Source organism: Lissotriton vulgaris, chromosome 1_1, assembly GCF_964263255.1.
Source record: "Lissotriton vulgaris chromosome 1_1, aLisVul1.2, whole genome shotgun sequence".
Classification (NCBI taxonomy): Eukaryota; Metazoa; Chordata; class Amphibia; order Caudata; family Salamandridae; genus Lissotriton; species Lissotriton vulgaris.
The window spans coordinates 1,059,896,619-1,059,916,656 of record NC_141685.1 but is presented as its reverse complement, the minus strand read 5'-3'; the positions used below and the strand labels follow the sequence as shown (position 1 = coordinate 1,059,916,656).

General features: G+C 48.0%; 1 protein-coding gene across 1 annotated transcript in view; it reads right to left on the bottom strand.

Moving 5' to 3' along the window:
• LOC147748541 (arf-GAP with dual PH domain-containing protein 1-like) overlaps positions 1 to 20,038 on the bottom strand; it is a 130,087-nt gene that overhangs the window by 23,373 nt on the left and 86,676 nt on the right. The gene's annotated exons all lie outside the window — the stretch shown is intronic.

Genomic DNA, 20,038 nt, shown 5'->3' with positions numbered 1-20,038 from the left:
GAGAAGAAAAAAGTGGAGGAGGGCCCTCGATCTTGCCACCCGGCCCCGCCCTACACACCTGCGCCCAGGTGACATCCCAAATGCAAGAGCAGAATATCCGTAGAGAACGTCAATCATCGACCAAACCAGCCCTATAATCCCGGCCGAATGTCCCCCAAGCACCGTCAGCCAACAATAAGTCCACTAGACTCTGGACGGTGTCATCCCTGGCCTTGTCTATCAATGGAACCAACATATGTCCACTTATCAATCGGTACACAGAGCGGCGTGGAGGGTCCAAATGATCCGGGCGGGCAAGGCCGAGTTACCGCCCCATAGGACTTCAGCAACCCAACCCCATCCGAACATGTATGGTGGAAATCCGTTGGCGTCGACATTGACCCCGAGAACATCCCCAAGGCCGAACACAGTCTCATCATCCAAGGAGGGACAGCCACACAACCCGGCAAGCGGCGAGACAGCACCGGGGCAGTCCAAAAAATAGATCGGCGTTGTTTCCCCAGCCTCCAAGTAGACATGTGCCCCGAAGAGACACTCGCATGCACCACCAAGCTGTCCAGGGCGATAACAGGGGCCGGGTCTTTCAGCGGCTCCAGGGAACTAGGCGTAGCTGGAGCACTCCGCGTGGACACAGAAGCGGGCGCGTCGGCACTCCGTTGAGGTCGAATTGTGCCCGCGTGGAACGGCAGGACAACAATGGCGGCCATCCTTCTTCCCTAGTCCCGGGCATTACAGATCAGGGTTTCGTGCATGTTCGTTAGTGCAGCCAGTACATCTTTGGACGTGGGCTCCTTCTCGCGCCGCCAGTCCTCTGATCCCATCCACACAGCAGCTGTTTGACCTGGATGTGGTCCGCATAGGGGGGCGCCGGCCGCCATCTTAGCCGATCCGCCCACGTCCTTCTTCACCTCACCTCGGGGACCGTCCCCAAACCAGGGCGCTAAGGGATTCACAACCGGGACTCAAAGATGCGAGGCAGGCTCCCCGGAGAAGAGTCACCAAAGGGCTAAACAAAATCTCTGCCGCCCCCCGAGAACCGCCCGCCGATTCCGGGTGTAGTCCTTGATCATGCCCGGACACAGAACTGGGGAGGGGGCCAGATACCGTGCACCCCCCTCGACCCTGCTTTGCCACGCAGCCCCACAAGGCACTCCGTTAAGTGGACTGGGTCGTCACTGTCGCCATCGGCCCATCAATTCACCGGCGTCCTCCGGCCGACTCCTCACCACCACCAGTGGCCGCTGTGGTCGCAGTCGCGGCCGGCTGCGCCTTTCAATCGACACCCCGGTCCCAGCACCGCGAGGGCCTCAGAAGAGTGGGGACATATCTCCGGGTCCGCCGCACGTAGAAGCCTCAGGAGCAGTCGGTAAGTGGTAGTTCTCCTTCGCCTACTTAAATATGCCGTTGCGGCGCAGGATAGTTGCCAGGATGGATGCTGAGCGTCTATGCGGCCATTTCGGTCGCTGGCTTGGCTCCTCCCCCCCTGGTGTCAGTATTATGCCCCCAGGTCACCAAAGCTCTCAACCAATCCCTAGAGCTTGCATCTTTTCCAGATATATGGAAAAAAACTGTGGTCTTTCCCCTACTAAAGAAACCAGGTCTTGAAATTTATGACCCAGCTAACTATAGGCTAATCTCACAACTACCATATTTGTCTAAAGTTTTGGAGAGATTGGTCAATAGACAACTCACCACTTTTATTGAAACCAATAATTTACTAGATCCTTCACAAACTGGATTTAGGGCCAACAACAGCACTGATACCACCCTGCTTGCTGTGTCAGATAATATCAGGTCACTGGTTGACCAAGGCAGAGCTGTAGCACTGATCCTTTTAGACCTCACTGCAGCTTTCGACACTGTATCGCACAGTAAACTATTACAAATCCTCCATAAAAAAAGAGCTTTGTTCAAAAGCCCTAGCATGGTTTGCGTCTTTCCTTAAAAATCGAACCCAGATAATCCAAATGGGTCCCTACTCCTCCAACGCAAAAATAATTGATTACGGAGTTCAACAGGGAGCCACCTTGAGCCCCACTCTCTTTAATATATATGTCTCTTCCCTGGCAGATATCAGCAGGAAATGGGGATTCGATATATGCTCATATGCTGATGATACACAACTGATGATTCCCCTGTTTGATAGGCTGACAAAAGTTGACAAAAGCAACCACATCCACTGCCTTACAGAAATAGCAGGTTGGATGTTCGGACATTGCTTAAAACTAAATGCCGGGAAATCGGCGATCTTGCTTTTTGGGGGCGCACATGCAACCTGGGATAGTAGTTGGTGGCCCCAAGCGTTGGGCACTGCCCCTGAACCAAGGCAGGCTGCTAAGAACTTGGGCATCATCTTTGATGAGGACACACTCCACAAAGAGAAGTGGTACCCCTAAGGCACAATTCACAACGAGAAGTGGTACCTCGGGGGCACCATTCACAAAGGAAAGTGGTACCCCAGGGACACAATTTGCAAACCGAAGTGGTACCCAAGGGACACAATTCGCAAAGAGAAGTGGTACTCCAGGGACATAATTTGCAAGGAGAAGTGGTACCCCAGGGACACAATTTGCAAAGCGCAGTGGAACCCCACGGACACAATTGACAAGGAGAAGTGGAACCCCAGGGACAAAATTCACAAAGCAAAATCGTACCCTCGGGGCACAATTCTCAAAAAGAAGTGGTACCCCAGGGGCACAATTCACAAAGAGAAGTGATACCCAGGGACACAATTAACAAAGAGAAGTGGTACCCCAGAGGCACTATTCGCAAAGGGAAGTGGTAGACCCGGGACATAATTCACAAAGAGAAATGGTACCCCAGGGACACAATTCACAAAGAGAAGTGGTAACCTAGGGACAAACTTCACAAAGAGAAGTGATAGCGCAGGGACACAATTCACAAAGAGAAGTGGTACCCCCGGGGCACAATTTGCAAAGAGATGTGGTAACCCAGGGACAAACTTCACAAAGTGAAATGATACCCCAGGGACCTCTTCCCTTTTCTGAATCAGTTACCACCTCTTTTGAGGTGCTGATAACAGTTTGCACCTGGAATTGCGTTCTTAAACCATTGATACATTGCCTTTAATGCCCCTTTCAAATTGCTTTCTTAGGTCTCACACCTGGCGACGCAGCGTGAAGCGCTGTCGCCAGCGAGATTTATTGTCATCGACTTTGCTTTCAAGGGCTCTCAAGGGAGACAGGAGATGAGTACGCGCATGCCGGACTGGAACTGTGAACGCGCGCATTCACCACGTACAGTCACGCACTGTGCACATCTCCTGTCTCCCTTAATGAGGGGAGGCACACAGGGAATAGCAACTCACTGGGCTGACTCAGGACTTCCCGCTGCTCTCAAGGAGTCCCTGCTCTCCGGGCTCTCTCTATCGTCGGCTGGGCAGGCTCAGCAGCAGGCTGGGCTCTCCACGAGCATAGGAGCCCCGCTGGCTCACACGTTCTCTTTTTCCGGCAGGCTTCCCGTGCACAGGAGCGTGGGGTAGGCTCCTGTCTGCTTCCTGTCTTCTTGCGGCCCCGCCCCTGTCCCAACACAGGTTGCCTGGCTTCCTGTCCGAGCCGGGCTGTCTTTAAATGTAGAGCATGGGGGCCGCACTGGGCGCCTCGAGCGGTTCTGACGAATGTTCCTCTCACAGCCAAGCACACTGGAAATACGAGAGTTTCAGAGGTGTCAGCGATGGGCCAATGCTTGTTTACAAGGTGGCAGGGAGGGAGGGGCTGCCGATCAGAAGGCGTGCTTCCGAAACACGTATTTTAATATTTGGGAAGTTCCAACGGAGAATGTAAACACCTGTAGTGATGAGACACTATGGCAGCAGGGAAATGAGTTGTGGGTGATTAATGGCCAGTCAGCGTCTGCTACCGCCCATTGATACAGCGCGAACTCGACCCGAGGGTATTGGAGCGCACGACATAGGCATCAGTTAAGTATTACAAAGACACATAAGCATGGGTTAATTAAGTGGTTTCCCCACAATCGCAGACTCCTGAGCCAACACTGAGGGTTGAATCTGGTTCCTTAGCTCCAAAGTCGGCAGCTTTGTCCCTAACGCTACATCCTCTCTCCCCTTGTGTTTCTGTGCATGTCATCCCGCCTGGTGTATTTCCAGTGCTGATTTGCGCATTTGATTTGTTCCAGAGTAAATGATCAGAAAGGAGGCCCCCAAATGCCATGTCTCATACCGAGGCAGCCTTCTATTGGAAGGTGCATCTCACAGCCTTCACAATGCGCATCCCAGCCTAGAGCATCATGTTAAAACCTTGATTCACTGAAGGCCTCACCAGTCATCATTCATCAATGAGATTGATGGAAACTTGAGGAAGACCTATTCATCAGACCCACGTACTACATACCAAAGGCGACAACTAGAACACAGACAAGCTGTAACAAGCATTTACAATGCAATAGGTCTCACATTATTAAAGTTTGAGCTATTGGCATTGCTAAATAATGCAACACCAATAGCTCAAACTTTATTGTAATATGACGCTGAACGATTTGCCCTCTGTATTAAATACTCCTGTACTTTCATACTGATGTGTGAACTCATCTTCGACTTAATGCCAATAAAAAAATTGTTTCCCAAAAACAAGGAGAGTAAATAAGATGTGCTTGAAATAAACAGGTACGAGGGAAGCACTTTTTTTGAAGAGGGACAGCATAAATCCACTAGAGACTAGGGTACTTCGCCAAAAAAGAACATGGGGTAGGGGCTGCCGACCATGGTATTGGCCATATATGACTTAACAAGCATTTGCAATGCAACAGGCCTCGCATTTACGTGAGTTTTAGCTATTGGCGTTGTAAATGAACTGCCTTTTATGTATGTTTTGTTTTTTTGAAACATAAATAAAACGCATTGTCATTTACAATGCCGACAGCTTAAACTTTCGTAAATGCGAGACTTATTGCATTGCAAATGCTTGTTGTATGAGTTGTAAAAACCCATTTAATGAGATAAAAAAGCGTTTCTGACTCCTAAAATGTGTCGGAAAACCAGAAGTTTTGTGACTTGAAGGGTTTGCAATAGTAAAATCCTTTTGTTCATCTGACCCATAGTGAAGCCAACATTTCGCTGCAGACTTGGTATTTTGAGCACTGTCTGTGTATGGACCACTGCTTTCTCATTTTCAGAGAGCCTAGTGGGCCATGGGTCTGTGTGCCCCCAAAAAAATCCTGACAACACCTGATCTCCACATACATCTCATTTAGATCCTAGAAATGCAGTTCATTGGGACAACCATTTAATGGTGGAATTTTAAAATCGCTTACGCCTTGGTCGAGCATTGAAATCTTTCCGTGCCACATCCTGTGACCACTTAGGTTATTTGCAAAGCAGTTTCTTGAGTTTCTTCCTACATGGTCAGTGTGATCATTCCCATTTCTAGTTGCAGCGAGAGCCCAATTATTACAGCCAGTGGCGTCCTCACAAAGGTTTTAATGCAGAACCTGGAAGCAGATAATAAGCCATTCGCAGGTTGATACAACGACTGGTTGTGGGAGATGGTGGATGATTAGCATTTTTATGCAAATAGGTGCTTTTTCATTGATTATGTTGGAAATTGACATTTGCAAGTTCCATTCTCCCAAGGCATGCTTCTGGTTGCACTATGATACGTCTGATTCCCATGTGTTGATGTTTGCTAACATCAGCAAGGTTAATGGGACCCCCTCAAGACTGAATTAGGCCAGGGAAAGAGAGGGGAATGAATAAACACAATAAGAAAAACAATTTTCCCTCGGTGGCCACAATAATTTAGTACAAATATATGCTTTTCTATTGTTTGCTTAGCCATCAATTAGGTATGGGTGACAAATATGCAGCAGTCTTATTTACTTTCTTTAAAAAAAGTATAACGTTTTATTTATTATTTCCAAGTATTTATTTCTTTTACTGATGATCCTTTTTCAAGAGGAAGAAATTCATTTTTTTATATAAAACGTTTCTTGTTTTTTGATTTACAACCAATTTCATAATAGATGCATAAATCTCAAATGTCCAAATACATTGGTATTTCATTCAAAAGAGAAAAAAAGACACATCAATATATACATAATACAAAATACAAATCTATATACAAAAGGCACAGTGCGAAGTCTCATAAAGTGTCTTGAGATTTACCGATTGGCAGGGATCCTCTGCCAATTGGATCCAGTCCCTTTTTTCAGATGTTGTAGTTATGAGTGTGGTGAGAGTATGACTGTGTGAGTATGTTTGTGACAGATTGTTGGTTACCAGGGGTATAATTATTTTGGTGAACTGTGCCTTTTGTATATAGATTTGTATTTTGTATTATGTATATATTGATGTGTCTTTTTCTTTCTTGTGAATGAAATACCAATGTATTTGGACATTTGAGATTTATGCATCTATTATGAAATTGGTTGTAAATCAAAAAACAAGAAATGTTTTATATAAAAAAATGAATTTCTTCCTCTTGAAAAAGGATCATCAGTAAAAGAAATAAATACTTGGAAATAATAAATAAAACTTTATACTTTTTTTAAAGAAAGTAAATAAGACTGCTGCGTATTTGTCACCCATACCTAATTGATTGCTAAGCAAACAATAGAAAAGCATATATTTGTACTAAATTATTGTGGCCACCGAGTGAAAATTGTTTTTCTTATTGATGTTTGCTAACATGCCCGAAGCTTGATTTTTCAAGTTACCGAATCCTGGGAGTTCCTGATGGCCAAGTTTTGAAGGCCATATTATGTAAAGGGCAGTAACCTACCAATATGTAAAATGGGCGGGGTTTGCTACATTCGAGATTCCCCCCACCCATCACCAATTGGGCAGCAGGCATTATTGTGCAAGAGGGCGTCCCCATGCCAAATAAATGCTATATTTACAAAGAAGTGGCGCAGTTCTGCTCTCTCTGTGCTCCTGCACTTTCAGCAGTCATAGTTAATGCAGACTTAATACTGCAAGGGTGTCTGAGTTGAGGTCAGCATAGTTTTTGTGCAGGAAGGGGTCTCTTCCTACAGAAAAACTATGCATTAAGGCAATTTCTTCTTTGTATGTGTGCTGCAGAATGCAGAACACATGCAAAGAGGAAAAACAAGGAGAAATAAATATATTCCTCCTCAGTACACCACCCTTAGAGAGGAACAGGATTTTGACGCAAATCCATGTCTACAATTCTTTACATGCAATATATAGATTTGTATCAAAATCCATGGGTGGATTACCAGTAACGTCAATGCATCCCCCTTGGAATCCACTTTGACATAAAATAATGCAAAGCAGCACAGTGTGTTAAGTTTGGTTGCAAAGCAACGTAAATTGTCATTCAAGTTGGCCTTTAAACAACAACTTGGATATTGCGCCGGGTCTGGGTTAAAAAATGAATGCAAACCTGATGCAAAATCTTTGAAAATCTAGGCCAAATAAGCAGTATGTTAATACAAAGCTACCGCTGTAAGAGCACGCATGTACCAAATGAGAACACCGATGTGAGAAAGTGCCATCTTTCTGGCATTGGTATGCCCCCATTTTTTTCTGACTGCTTATGTGCTTGACTGAGTGTGCCCTGGGCTCCTGCCAACCAGGTACCCAGGGCCTGTGTCCCTTCCCTAAAACTGTGTTTTAGGGAAGGCCCCCTGTCAGCCCCCTAGTAAATGGTACCCTAGCTACCCAGGGCCTGGCGACCAGAGGAGACCCCTAAGGGCTGCAGCACTTATTGTGCCACCCTCAGGGGCCCTGTACCCTGGCACCCACAAACTGCCTTTGCAGGCTGAGTGCCTAAGTACAGAACTAAACAAAGGGTCGACATGGCACACAATTCTGTGTGCCATGTCCACAAACCCACTGCCCTGACATACATCGGTCACCCCTCTTGCTGGGTGCCCTATGCCAGTGGTGAGGGCACAGGTGCATGAGCCCTGTGCCCCTACAGTACCCAGGGCCATTCCTGGCACTTTAAGTGCAGTGATGCCATTAAGAGTATATGGTGCTGGGAGGTCGACATTACGAACTCCACAGCACCATAATGGCTACACTGAAGACTGACAAGTTTGGTATCAAACTTCTCAGCACATTAAATCCACACTGATGCCAGTGTGGGATTTAATGAGAAATGCACCACAGAGGGCATCTTAGAGATGCCCCCTGAAACCTAACCACAATCCACATCTGGGCTGAGTGGCTGCAGAGGCTTCCACACAACAGACATGTTGCCGGACCCCTGGGTGGAGAGCCCCCGCTCTCCTGGGCCTGCAATAGTGCGCATCCTGGGTGAGGTGCTAGATCTCCTCCCCCAGGACGGGCAGGGGGAAGCTTCAAAGGCATTCCGCCTCTGTGAGCTTCTCCAGACCATTTGCTGTACCCAGCAACTGGCCCCCTCAAGTCCTGACCCCCACTCTGGCGGGAAAAACTACGCCTGTGAAAACCACACCCCTCAGGTGGAGGAGACGAGGTGAAGCACGACCCCGGGCTCCGGCCATCTTGAAGATGGGAAGCCCTCCCAATCACAGCTAGGCTCCTGCCCCCCTCCCACAGGAGAGGAGCAGGCTAAGGGGTGTACCCACCCGAGGACAGGGACCTATTGGTCCCTGCCCTTGCCCTACCTGTAACGCCCCTAAATGTAGGATTTATGGGCTCCCTGAACCTTCCTTCCTTAGGTCCCGATAAGAAAAGAAGAAATAAGATCAAGAGGAAGAAGACCCGCCGTGCAGCTGCTAACAACAGGACGACAACAACTGACTTGGCCCCAGCCCTACCGGCCTGTCGATCCTGGAACCTGCTCCTGCCTGATCCCAGAGACTCCTGCGGACAGCAACCTTGGGACACCCAGAGGACCTGCCTGCCTTGACCCTCCTAAAGCCTGAGACTCCCATCAGCAGAGGCTCTGCTGCAACAACACCCCTGGTGCCAGCCAGGAAGCTCCGGACTAACCCACTTTGCACCCGCCGAGCCCGGACCATGCGATCCAGGACTACAAGGACGTCCCCCCGGCGACTGGGACCCGAAGTTCAGTGCCCAAAGACCCTCCTTGACGACCCGGACAGCCTCAGGACAGAGGACCCCTCCGACAGCGACCAGCAGGGGGTAAGATTTCCCGACCTCAAAAGACACCCCTGCACCCGGCGCCCCACAGCCCCCTGTGCCCAACTCCTGGGTGCCTACCTATCCTCCAAGACCCCAACTTACCCCTCAAAGTGTTGGTCGCTCCAGAAGATTCTTCGTCCCCGAGCCTGCAGCCTTTGTTCCCTTTTCAAGTTCCTAATTGAATAACATTGAGCGCCCGACGGCTCAAAAGCACCCTGCACCCAGCCGCCCGAGTGCCCCTGGCAGTGCAACCTGTACCCTATCCTACTTCCCCATTTGCCCTGAGCAAGTGACCAGGAGCCCAGCTCCCACAGCCGTGTGGCCTGCTAGCCAGCAGCCACCAACCGGAGGCCCCCTTTCCCTCATTGGATAACATTGGGCCTAACTACCTCTGCACCCGGCCGCCCCTGTGCCGCTGGGGGTGAACCAACTGTACTTACCTGACCCTGGGGGACCCCTGAGTCTATGCCCAGAACCCTAACTTCACCAGCCAAGTACTCACCTAGAAACCGATAACTCACTTACCTGCCTTGGATAACATTGACTGGTTTGACTCTAAAAATCTTCTAAGTGTGAAGTTTTGGAAACTAATAATAATAATAATAATAATAATACTGATGCTTGTAAAGCGCGAACAGCTACCTCACAAGGAGGTGTCCCGGCGCTAGTAGAGAGCTTACAGCTTAAGACAGAAGCTATGACAAATGCCTCGGTTTTTTGCATGAAAAGCCAGGTCTTCAGGAGTTTCTTAAAACTTGCTTCTGTCGAGGTGGATTGAATGGCCAGAGGCAGGGCGTTCCACAGTTTCGCTGTCCCGGCAGAAAAGGATCCACCCCCAAGTCTGGCCTTCCTAACTCTTGGTATAGTTAGCTGAAGCAGGGAGTTGGAGCGTAAATGTCTGTCCTGATGGTAGCGGGTGAGTCTAAGTTTTAAATAGTTAGGGCAGGTGCCTTTTAATGCTCGAAACGCCAGGGTAAGAACTTTAAATTTAATTCTGCTCGCCACTGGGAGCCAGTGCAGTTCGCGAAGGTGCGGAGAGACATGATGTTTAAAAGGAATCGGTTTTATAAGTCTCGCAGCCGCATTCTGCACGATCTGCAGGCGCTGCACCAGATACTTGGGGAGACCAAGGTAGAGGCCGTTCGAGTAGTCCAGTCTTGAGGTAACTGTTGCGTGGACTACTGTTTTACGGCACTCAGCAGGTAGGAGAGATAGAAATTTGCGAAGGTTCCTAAGTTTGTGAAGGCAACCTGTGGAGACCTGCTGAACATGCGAGGAGAAAGATAGATTCTAGTCCCATCTTACTCCCAAGTTCTTCGCATTAGATCCAGGGGCTGGAGCTGGTCCCATTTCGGGGGGCCACCATAGGTCTGGAGTTGGACGCGTATTTTTTCCAAAGAATAGCACTTCCGTTATGGATGCATTCAGCTTGAGTTTGTTAGTGTTCATCCAGTTGGCTATGTCTTTAAGGCAGCCCTTAATTTTACTGAAAGCAACCTCAGATACTTCAGCAAAGGGGAAAACCAATTGAGTATCATCGGCATATGAGATTGCTTTGACCCCCCATTTGGCGATCAGGGTAAAAAGTGGGGCTAAGTAAATATTAAAAAGTAACGGGCTGAGTGCAGACCCCTGGGGTACCCCACACCAGAGCCGTTTTGGTTTGGAGGAGAAAGTGCCCAATGCAACTTTCTGGGAGCGATCCGTTAAGTAGGATTGAAGCCAGTTCAGTGCTCTATCCTCCAACCTGTGTCTCTTAACCTTAACAGCATCTTCCATGGTCTACTGAATCAAAAGCGGCCGATAGATCCAGGAGCACCAGCATAGCTGGCGCCCCTTCGTCTAAAGACCATCTAATTGACTCAGCAACCTCGATAAGGGCCGTCTCGGTGCTGAAACCAGTCCTGAAACCCGATTGTGTTTCATGAAGGATACCGTTATTCTCTATGAAACTGTTCAATTGGCGTTGAATCAGTTTCTCAAGCATTTTTCCGGGGGCTGCTAGCAGGGAAATGGGGCGTAGGTTGGTCAAGTCGTCTGGGGATCCATTTGGCTTTTTTTTTTAGAGGGAGGAGGGTGGCATGTTTCCAGCAGTCAGGGAACGTACCAGTTTCAATGGATGTGTTCCAGATATGGAGGAGAGGTGTAGCAATAGCTGACGACATCACTTCCCAGAGTTTTGGTGGGCATGGGTCGTCTGGGCCTCCCGATTTGCATTTGCTTAGCTCACTCATGGCCTCATCACGGGAGATGTGATGGAAGTGGGCTAGGGGGGGAGGAGGCGAGTCTTTTATGTCGAAGTCCTCCATTACAGTGGGCGTGGGGTTTGAAAAGGTCTCATAGACCTGGATAATTTTTTTATCAAAAAAGTCTGAGATATCTTCGCAGAGTCTCTCTGATGGAATTATCTCAGTGTCAATGGCTCTTGGTTTAAAAAAGGATTGAACAATCTTAAAGACTTCTTTACTAGATTGCTCAGCTTGTTGAATGGAGGTTGCAAAGAATAATTTTTTTTTTTTTTTTATAGATTGGTGTAAACGTCGGAGGGCTTTTTTGTAGCAGTTTTTTGCTGCTTCACAATAATTTTCCCTCCAAAGGCGCTCCAACTTTTTGCAATTTCTTTTTTCCTCTATCAACTCTACGGAGAACCAAGGGGCGGTAGGGGATTCTCTGTGAGACGTGGCAGTTTTAGCAGGAGCGATAGATTCCACTGTGTTGCCTATCCAGCGGTTTAGCAGCCCTGCATCGGAGTTCACATCCGATGTCAGTGTGGGGAGGGCAACTGCAAGAGCCGGACATAAGGTGTCTGCAGATAATTTATCCCAATTTCTACATATGTAGGAACGTTTGCCTGTTTTCTTGGAATGGGGAGGAAGGGAAATAAAAAAAGAAATTAAAAAATGGTCCGTCCAGACCTGGGGTAGGGGAGGAAGGGCGGTAGAATCCAACATGTTGGAGAAAATTAGGTCCAGTATATGGCCGGCACGGTGCGTGGGTCCTGAAATAATTTGGGTTAGGTTGGCGGCTTGTTGAATAGTCTGGGGGCAATCAGGCCTATCAGCGTGAACATTGAAGTCACAGAGGACCATATAGTGAGGGTGAGCTAGGGAGCTTTGGGTTATTAAATCCCAAAGTTCACTGGTGCGTGTCGAGGGGCAGTCCGGGGGTCTATATATGAGCAGGCCGGCTAGGGATAATTGCGGATTGATTTGAAAGCAGAAATGTAGCACCTCTATACCAGGAATAGTGGTGGGAGCAGAGGATGTCAGTGTAAATTTATCTTTAAAGATAATCGCCACTCCGCCACCTCTTCTATGTTCTTCTCTATTTGCGAAGCTTATTTTAAACCCCGGTGGTATTGCAAGAGGGATAGAGGCCATATTGTCCAAGTTTAGCCAGGTTTCCGTGAGAAACAGAGCATCCCACTCAGAGTCCATTATTAATAGGTTTATATCATCCACATGTTTAGGGAGAGATCTACAGTTCAGTAGAGCTGCCTTAAACGGGATCGTAGGGGAACTGGTAATTATTGGTCGGCGTATTATTTTCAACAATTTGTTTTGTTGGAGTGGAGCGTTGGCCAGCAGATCGCCACAGACCAGGCATGAGGGTGGAAGATCCGATTGGGTCAGGTCGAGCCTGCACGCCGTGCAGGATTTACCTGTATTTAATGCCAATAATTCCACACTTGTCCAGAGTATCCTTTTTGTGTAAGGGGATTGACCGGCAGCATGGCTGGCGCTGGGCGCCATCTGGTCGCGGACGGACGCAGATGGGCTTGCCTTAGGCGTGCCTTCGGCGCGCAAACGGCGCGCCCGCTGCGCTCGTCCGCTGCGCTTCCGGGGGAAGCACATTTCTATAGGGCGAGGAGGGCGTGGCCTAAGGGTGGTGGGCGTGGCCACAGTGCTTCCAGTCCGTGATGTCAGCCCTAGAGAGTTTCACCTATCAGCGCTAAGGTCTGTTTCGCTGAGGGTGCACTGGGCGAATGGCAAGGTGATTTCATATAAAATCACCCGAATTCCGAAGTACTCACCTGTGATCAGGGGAGAAGCCAGTACTGTACCTTGTAGCCCAGTACAGAACCGCGAAAGTAATCCTTACCGGGTTTACTAGTACCTTGTATTTTCTCCGTAGGAATCCATTGTCTGCTTTTCTATGAAATTTCTTCTGTCTACTTTTGAAAACTAGAAATATTCTTTAAAAATCATACGAAATACTGAAACGTAATTACTTACCTGTTTTGAGTTGAGACCCCAGTGCTGGCCCCAGGAGACCAGTACTGGATTACAAAAGTAACAAGATCGTACTTTACCTGCAACCTGAATTTTCTCCCATTTATTTTATTTATTTTTGTTTCTTGTATAGCGCAGGAATTCGACCCCCGAAGGGGTATCTCCGCGCTTGCGCTCTTACCACAAGCTGGTTAGCATAAAGACAATCAGGCAGGAATGGTGGGACATTACCAGGTCAGAAACAGATAAGTCTTAAGGCATTTCCTAAATGCAGTCAGATTGGGATTTAGCCTGAGGGTGAGGGGCAGGGAGTGCCAGAGGGTGGGGCCTTTATACGATAAAGCTCAGCCTCCCTGTCTCTCTTTTTTTATCCTAGGTATCTGAAGTAGGGCTTGATTCTTGGAGCGTAAGGAGCGGCCTGGTTCATAAGGTCTGAATATTTCAGATAGGTATTTAGGACCAACACCAAACAGGCATTTGTGAATAATACAACAGAACTTGAATTTCACCCTCTGATGAACAGGCAGCTAGTGTAACTTGCTTAATAGGGGACGAGATTAGCCCTGGGCGTAGTGGGCGTAGTGGGGCTTCGCGGAGCTACGTGAAGTGGGCGAGAAACTACGCCCACCTCCGCACTCCGCGTAGCCCCACTACGCACGCACCACTGGCCGCCACCCGCCTCCCTCCCGCCCTCCCTAAATACTTTAAATGAAGTTTAAATTAATTAAAACGCACTTACCTTGCCCGCCGCTGCCCGCCGCGTCCCCGGGGCTCGCTATCTTCATTGTTCCGTCTTGTTTACTAATGCGCATGCGCGGGCGGCCGCGCATGCGCATTTTCTCGTGAAAAATGCGCATGCGCGGCCGCCCGCGCATGCGCATTAGTAAACAAGACGGAACAATGAAGATAGCGAGCCCCGGGGACGCGGCGGGCAGCGGCGGGCAAGGTAAGTGCGTTTTAATTAATTTAAACTTTTCATTTAAATTATTTAGTGAGGGTGGGAGGGAGGCGGGTGGCGGCCAGCCACGCTCCGTCTGCGGAGCGTGCGTAGTGCCGCCTGGCTACGCCCGCTCCGCAAAATGCGGAGTAGGCGGCACTACGCACACTCCGTGCACGGAGCGTAGCTGGCCGCCCACCCCTAGACGAGATGAAGACCTGGCTGGTACATTTAGAATTAATCTGGCTGCTGTGTTCTGGGCTAGTTGTAGCCTGCCTAACTGTTCTTCATTAGCGGAAATAAGCAGCCATTACAGTGGATAACGTTGCCAGATTCCTGTTGAAAAGTTTCTAAGTGTGAACTTTTAAAATTGTTTTTTATTCCTGAAAAATCACTACAATACCTAAAACGTGTTTGCTAAACTGTTTTCAGCTTAGACCCCAGGACTGAACCTAGGAGCCAGTGCTGGAATTACCAAAGCAATTTACAAAGTAATCATCTGTGTTTATATTAGGAAATCCATTGAGCTCAATGCTAAATTGTGTGTAGAATTGTGTTGCCTACTGCCAACCCTGTACCTATTGTCTTTACTAAGTTTATTGCCTTTCTGCAAAGTACTCATCTGAGACCTCTCATATTGAGAACAGTATATTTTTTGATACCTGTTGGTTCTAGAAATAAAACAACTATATCTTTTGATATAAAAACAATTGGCCTGGAGTTCAGTCTTTGAGTGTGTGAAACCTTTTGCTGACTGAGTGTGTACAACAAATGCTTTACACTGTCCTCTGGTACTGCCTTACTGCTCGACCAAGCTACCACTTTTGAGAGTAAGGTCAGACCTGACTTTGACCTCTGTTATACCTCTGGGGTTTGTGGACTCTATACACACGGTACCTTATTCTGGTTCAGTATATATAGAGCCACTTTCTCACAACCGCCTCATGTGGGGTGGTACCGAAAAGCCCTCTTCACAACATGCACATTTATAGGTCGAGGACCGTAAGGCTGCGCTTGCGCAGTCTTCGGTGAGAGATGTAATGTTTTTAGGTATGGGGGCTTGAACCCGCCTCTCTCCTCCATTGGCTGGCTTCCTAAACGGAGGCCAGCCATTGGAGGAGAGGGGCGTCACTCCGTTCAAGCCCCGTCTCTTTCGGATTCGGGGGCGTGTTTTTTGCGTTCTTTCGACCTGTGACGTCATCCGTCACTCAGAACTCAAAAAACACGCCCCCGATTCTGAAATTTTCGGACTTTGCGCCCGCCATTTTGCTGCTCTGTAAAACCAGAAGAGCAGCTTCTACCGAGGACATGAGGTAACTATCCCTTGTATTGCCTCTGCCCCCCTGTTTGTGCCATGTTTCTTGCCTCTGTGCCCACAGCCCTCATCCGTTCCGCTCTCGCCCCCCTTCCCTCCGCCCGCAGCTATCCTTCGTCCCGCTCTCGCCCCCCCTTCCCTCCGCCCACAGCTCTGCTTCGTCCCGCTCTCGCCCCCCCCTTCCCTCCGTATACATTCAAAGAAAATGGTAGGCAGTATTCTAACGTATACAATCAAACGGTGAAATGGCTGCATGGCTGTGTGTAGTTTTCTACATATATGGAGCAATCTTGACCCGAAGGCACGGGGAGACTGGTGATTTGCCCAGAATCACAGGATATTGAACTGACCCCAGACTCCAACCTGGCTCTACACTCATCAGCAAAGACGGCAGCTCTGGCCGTTAGGGCACATCCATTCCCACGTTCTGTAATGCTGTGCTGTGTTGCTTGCACGAATGACATTGTTATGGACTCCGTGTAATCTGTCAGTCACGTGGCGCCTCAGTGCATATTCACTATTATTCCGGTTTATTGTGCGTGTTTGCGTGCATTTGTGTTTGTTTGTTTTACGTTCTCTTTGTCATTGAACCTGCGCATATGCACACGTGTGAGTTGTATCGTTTGACACTGCACAGTAAGCGGGCCGGGTAGTGGAAATGCTGCCCAGAGTGCCGTGTAAATCTCCACCATTACAGTCAATCTATTTTATTTTATTTTTTTGTTGCAGTTTACATAGCGCGAACTCGACCAGAAGGTATTGGAGGGCTTTACATGAGCACCCGTTACTTTACACAAATACACATTACATTTTTGGTGAGAACGGGGAGATTAAGTGATTTACCCTGAATCACAGGATGTTGAGGGGACGCTGAGACTCGAACCAGGTACCCCAGCTCTAAAGTAGGCAGCTCTGGCAGTTAGGCCACATCAAGGTAAACGTGTGTGCTGTTACAAGGTCCTCATTAAACAATGGTAACAAAGCACGTTATGTTTGGGTTTCGTTTTTATTAATTAGAATGTGCAGGTTGTCAGCATACATCCTTTTATGGGTGCTTCGGGTTCATTGTCGCTTTTTTTCACGGGGTTCTTAGGACCAGCGATGCAGGGAGCATATGGGCTATTACAAGGCCAGCCTAGTGCACGCCATAGTGCAACACACAATGGCATTTACCTTTTTTAAAAATTGGTGTCAATTTATATCCAAGGATTCTGAGAATGGAGAACGGGCATTATAGTGTTTGGAAACATGCATGGGTGAGGTACTTCAGTCCTCCAAATCTGTGTTTATTGTAGCGCTACGATGCAGACCTGAGTTGGTTAAAGTCTGTGAGAATTAACGATCTGTTTTTAGTCACCCTACTAGTAGGCTTAGCTTTGGAAGTTTGACAGGATTAACTAAAATAAATACAGAAGTGTCAAGGCAAAACACTTATTGCTGCTTGCAAAACGAATCAGCCGCATTTGGAGTCTATCACAGTGTCATTGAATCAAAGACAGGGATGTGAATTAAAGCCAGAGTGGCTAGAGGTTAAATACTGGCGAAAGGAGGGGATGAGGGTCTGATCTTCTATGTCTTCATATACACGGCCTGCTAGAGAAGTGTTGTGTACATACATGAGCCGCTAGAGTAATGTCACAAGGGCCTTACATAAGGCACTAGAGCAGGGTAGTGACCTGACACGAGCTGCTAGAATAGTGTTGTGACCCAAAATCAGAAGCTTTAGTAGTGTCCTGACCTTACAAGAGCTGCTGAAATGGTTGTGTACACACATGAACCGCTAAAGCAGTGTTGTGTACATACATGAACCGCTGGATTTGTGTTTTTATCCAACATGAGCTGCTTGAGTAGTGTCTTGACCTTACATGTGCTGCTAGAGTAGGGTTGTGACCTTACATGGGCTGCCAGAGTAGAGTTGTAGCCTTTCATAAGCTGCAACAGTTGTGTAGTGACCTTACACAGACTGCAAGAGTAGTGTTATGATCATAAATGAGCCGTGAGAGTGATGTTGTGACCTTACATGTGTTGAATGCACAAGGATGAGGGTAGAGGCTATTGAAGACCGCACCTGACAAATGTACAGTGTCCCAAAGTATCAAGTAGTGCACAGAACCAATGAGCACTCCCCTCTATGCTCCTTAACTAGGAACAAGTCCTACAACAACATTTAAACAAAAGGGTTCAGCACTATATAGCAATTTTCATCAGTTCAACATCGGTGTTCACAGACAGTGTTCTGCTTGTGTTCCGATTCGAATCAGAACGCAAGGAGAACACCGGCTGCGGGTTACTATGCTATGCCCCCTGGCTGTGCTTGCTTCCCTGCCCCCTCGCTGTGCTTGCTTCCCTGCCCCCTCACTGTGCTTGCTCTCCTGTGTGTATGTGGCTCTGGGTGTGTGTGTGTGGCTCTGGGTGTATGTGTGTGGCTCTGGGTGTGTGTGTGGCTCTGGGTGTGTGTGTGGCTCTGGGTGTGTGGGGGCTCTGTGTGTGTCTGTGGGGCTCTGTGTGTGTGGGGGGGCTCTGTGTGTGGGGGGGGGGCTCTGTGTGTGTGGGGGGCTCTGTGTGTGTGGGGGGGCTCTGTGTGTGTGGGGCTCTGTGTGTGTGTGGGGCTCTGTGTGTGTGGGGGGCTCTGTGTGTGTGGGGGGGGCTCTGTGTGTGGGGCTCTGTGTGTGTGTGTGTGTGTGTGTGTAGGGGGCTCTGTGTGTGTTTGTGTGGGGCTCTGTGTGTGTGGGGCTCTGTGTGTGTGGGGCTCTGTGTATGTGGGGCTCTGTGTGTGTGGGGCTCTGTGTGTGTGGGGCTCTGTGTGTGTGTGTGTGGGGCTCTGTGTGTGTGTGTGTGGGGCTCTGTGTGTGTGTGGCTCTGTGTGTGTGGGGGCGGGCTATGTGTGTGTGGGTGGCTCTGTATGTGTGTGTGGGTGGCTTTGTGTGTGTGGCTCTGTGTGGGTGTAAATGCAATAGGTCATGCATTTGCGAGCGATTAACCTATTGGCATTGTAAATGACAATGCCATTTATTTAATGATTAGGCTATTGGCAATGTAAACGACAATGCCACTTATTTAAGATGTAAAAAAATAAAATGTCATGCGCAATGCCAATAGCTCTACCTTTAATAATGCCGAGACCATTGCATTGTAAATGCTTGTTATGTGATGCTCACAGGCGAATGAGAAAATAGTCTTCCCAGCCATTTTTTCAACATGCCCAGGCAGAGAGGAATTGCTTTAAATACAAAAATGTCCATTCCTTCAGGGCATTTCTACCCGGCGAGTGAACAATATTGTTTCTCGCAGGCATGCAGTACATTTCCAAAATGTTCTGTTTTTCTGAACATAATTATTGACTATACTTGTGAGGGTATCTGTACCTTCTTCCATAGTCAACGAGGGATTGCATATTGAACCTACTGTTCTCACTAACCATTGAGTAAAATGAGTGCCACCCCCACCTAAGTAATTTCCTCTAGAGTCGAGATGCACTTCTGGATCATTGAGACACTGTAAACTGTTTTCCCTTGATTCACCCCAACTGAGTCACTGGAAACAGCTCTAGAAAAGACACAACTAACTTTCTTGTTTAAAAGAAAATATGCGGCTTCTTTTGGTGAAAGAACCCCAGAAGAGGTCTAAATCCTTGGGCCTACGACAAGTATTCTTAGTTTTTTGCCCTGAGCTGCACCCTCAGGACAGCACTTTTTCCTAGTCAAAATTACTACTTTTCAACCATTCCTAAAAATGCTTGGGGACTGTATAACTTTCCCCAAAATATTCTAGGACTGTAGTTGGAATACTAAATAAGCCCGGGGGAGAATTGCACTTTCCCCAAATATCCTAGAACTAGAGTTAGAATAGTAATTTTGACATTCCACTGTCCGCCACACCCACTGCTGCGCTGAGGGCACAATTCAGGGCAAGAAGCACGAACGAGCCCTACAACAATCTTTCTTGGGTGTTCTTCTTCCATTGGAGTTTGTTTGCAGAGAAGTGTCGGAAGCATAGATTGCTTGAAGGAAGAATGAGAGTGGATGAATAGTTAATCATGCCTCACAGTTCCAGCTGTTCCTATCAAAGGACTATAACCTGCGAGTAATTAAAAACGATATCAACTGAAGGTCGGGCGACAAGCTTTCTTGGACTGCTTTCTTTAGTACTAGTATCAAAATGTATTTTGCTATTGGGTTTCTTTGTATTCCGCAGTACACATTGTCTTTTAGTTACTTGAGAGCGTTTCTGTTTCCAGGTTCTAGCCTGTCTTTTAAAAGGTAGTGTAGTGATTTGCTTCAGGCCTTGCTTCATCCCACTTCAGTTTCATGCTTTGTGGTCAGTGGGCGCTCAGGAGCCCTGCTGTGGGTGCGATTGGGTCGGACTCAAACAGAGGCACCAACATTTTAAAGAACAGATGAATGAATCCCTGGGAATGGGGTAGGGCTGTTACATTCCCTAAAGGACCTGCCAAGCCTCACTATTGCACTCTCCCATTCCACAGG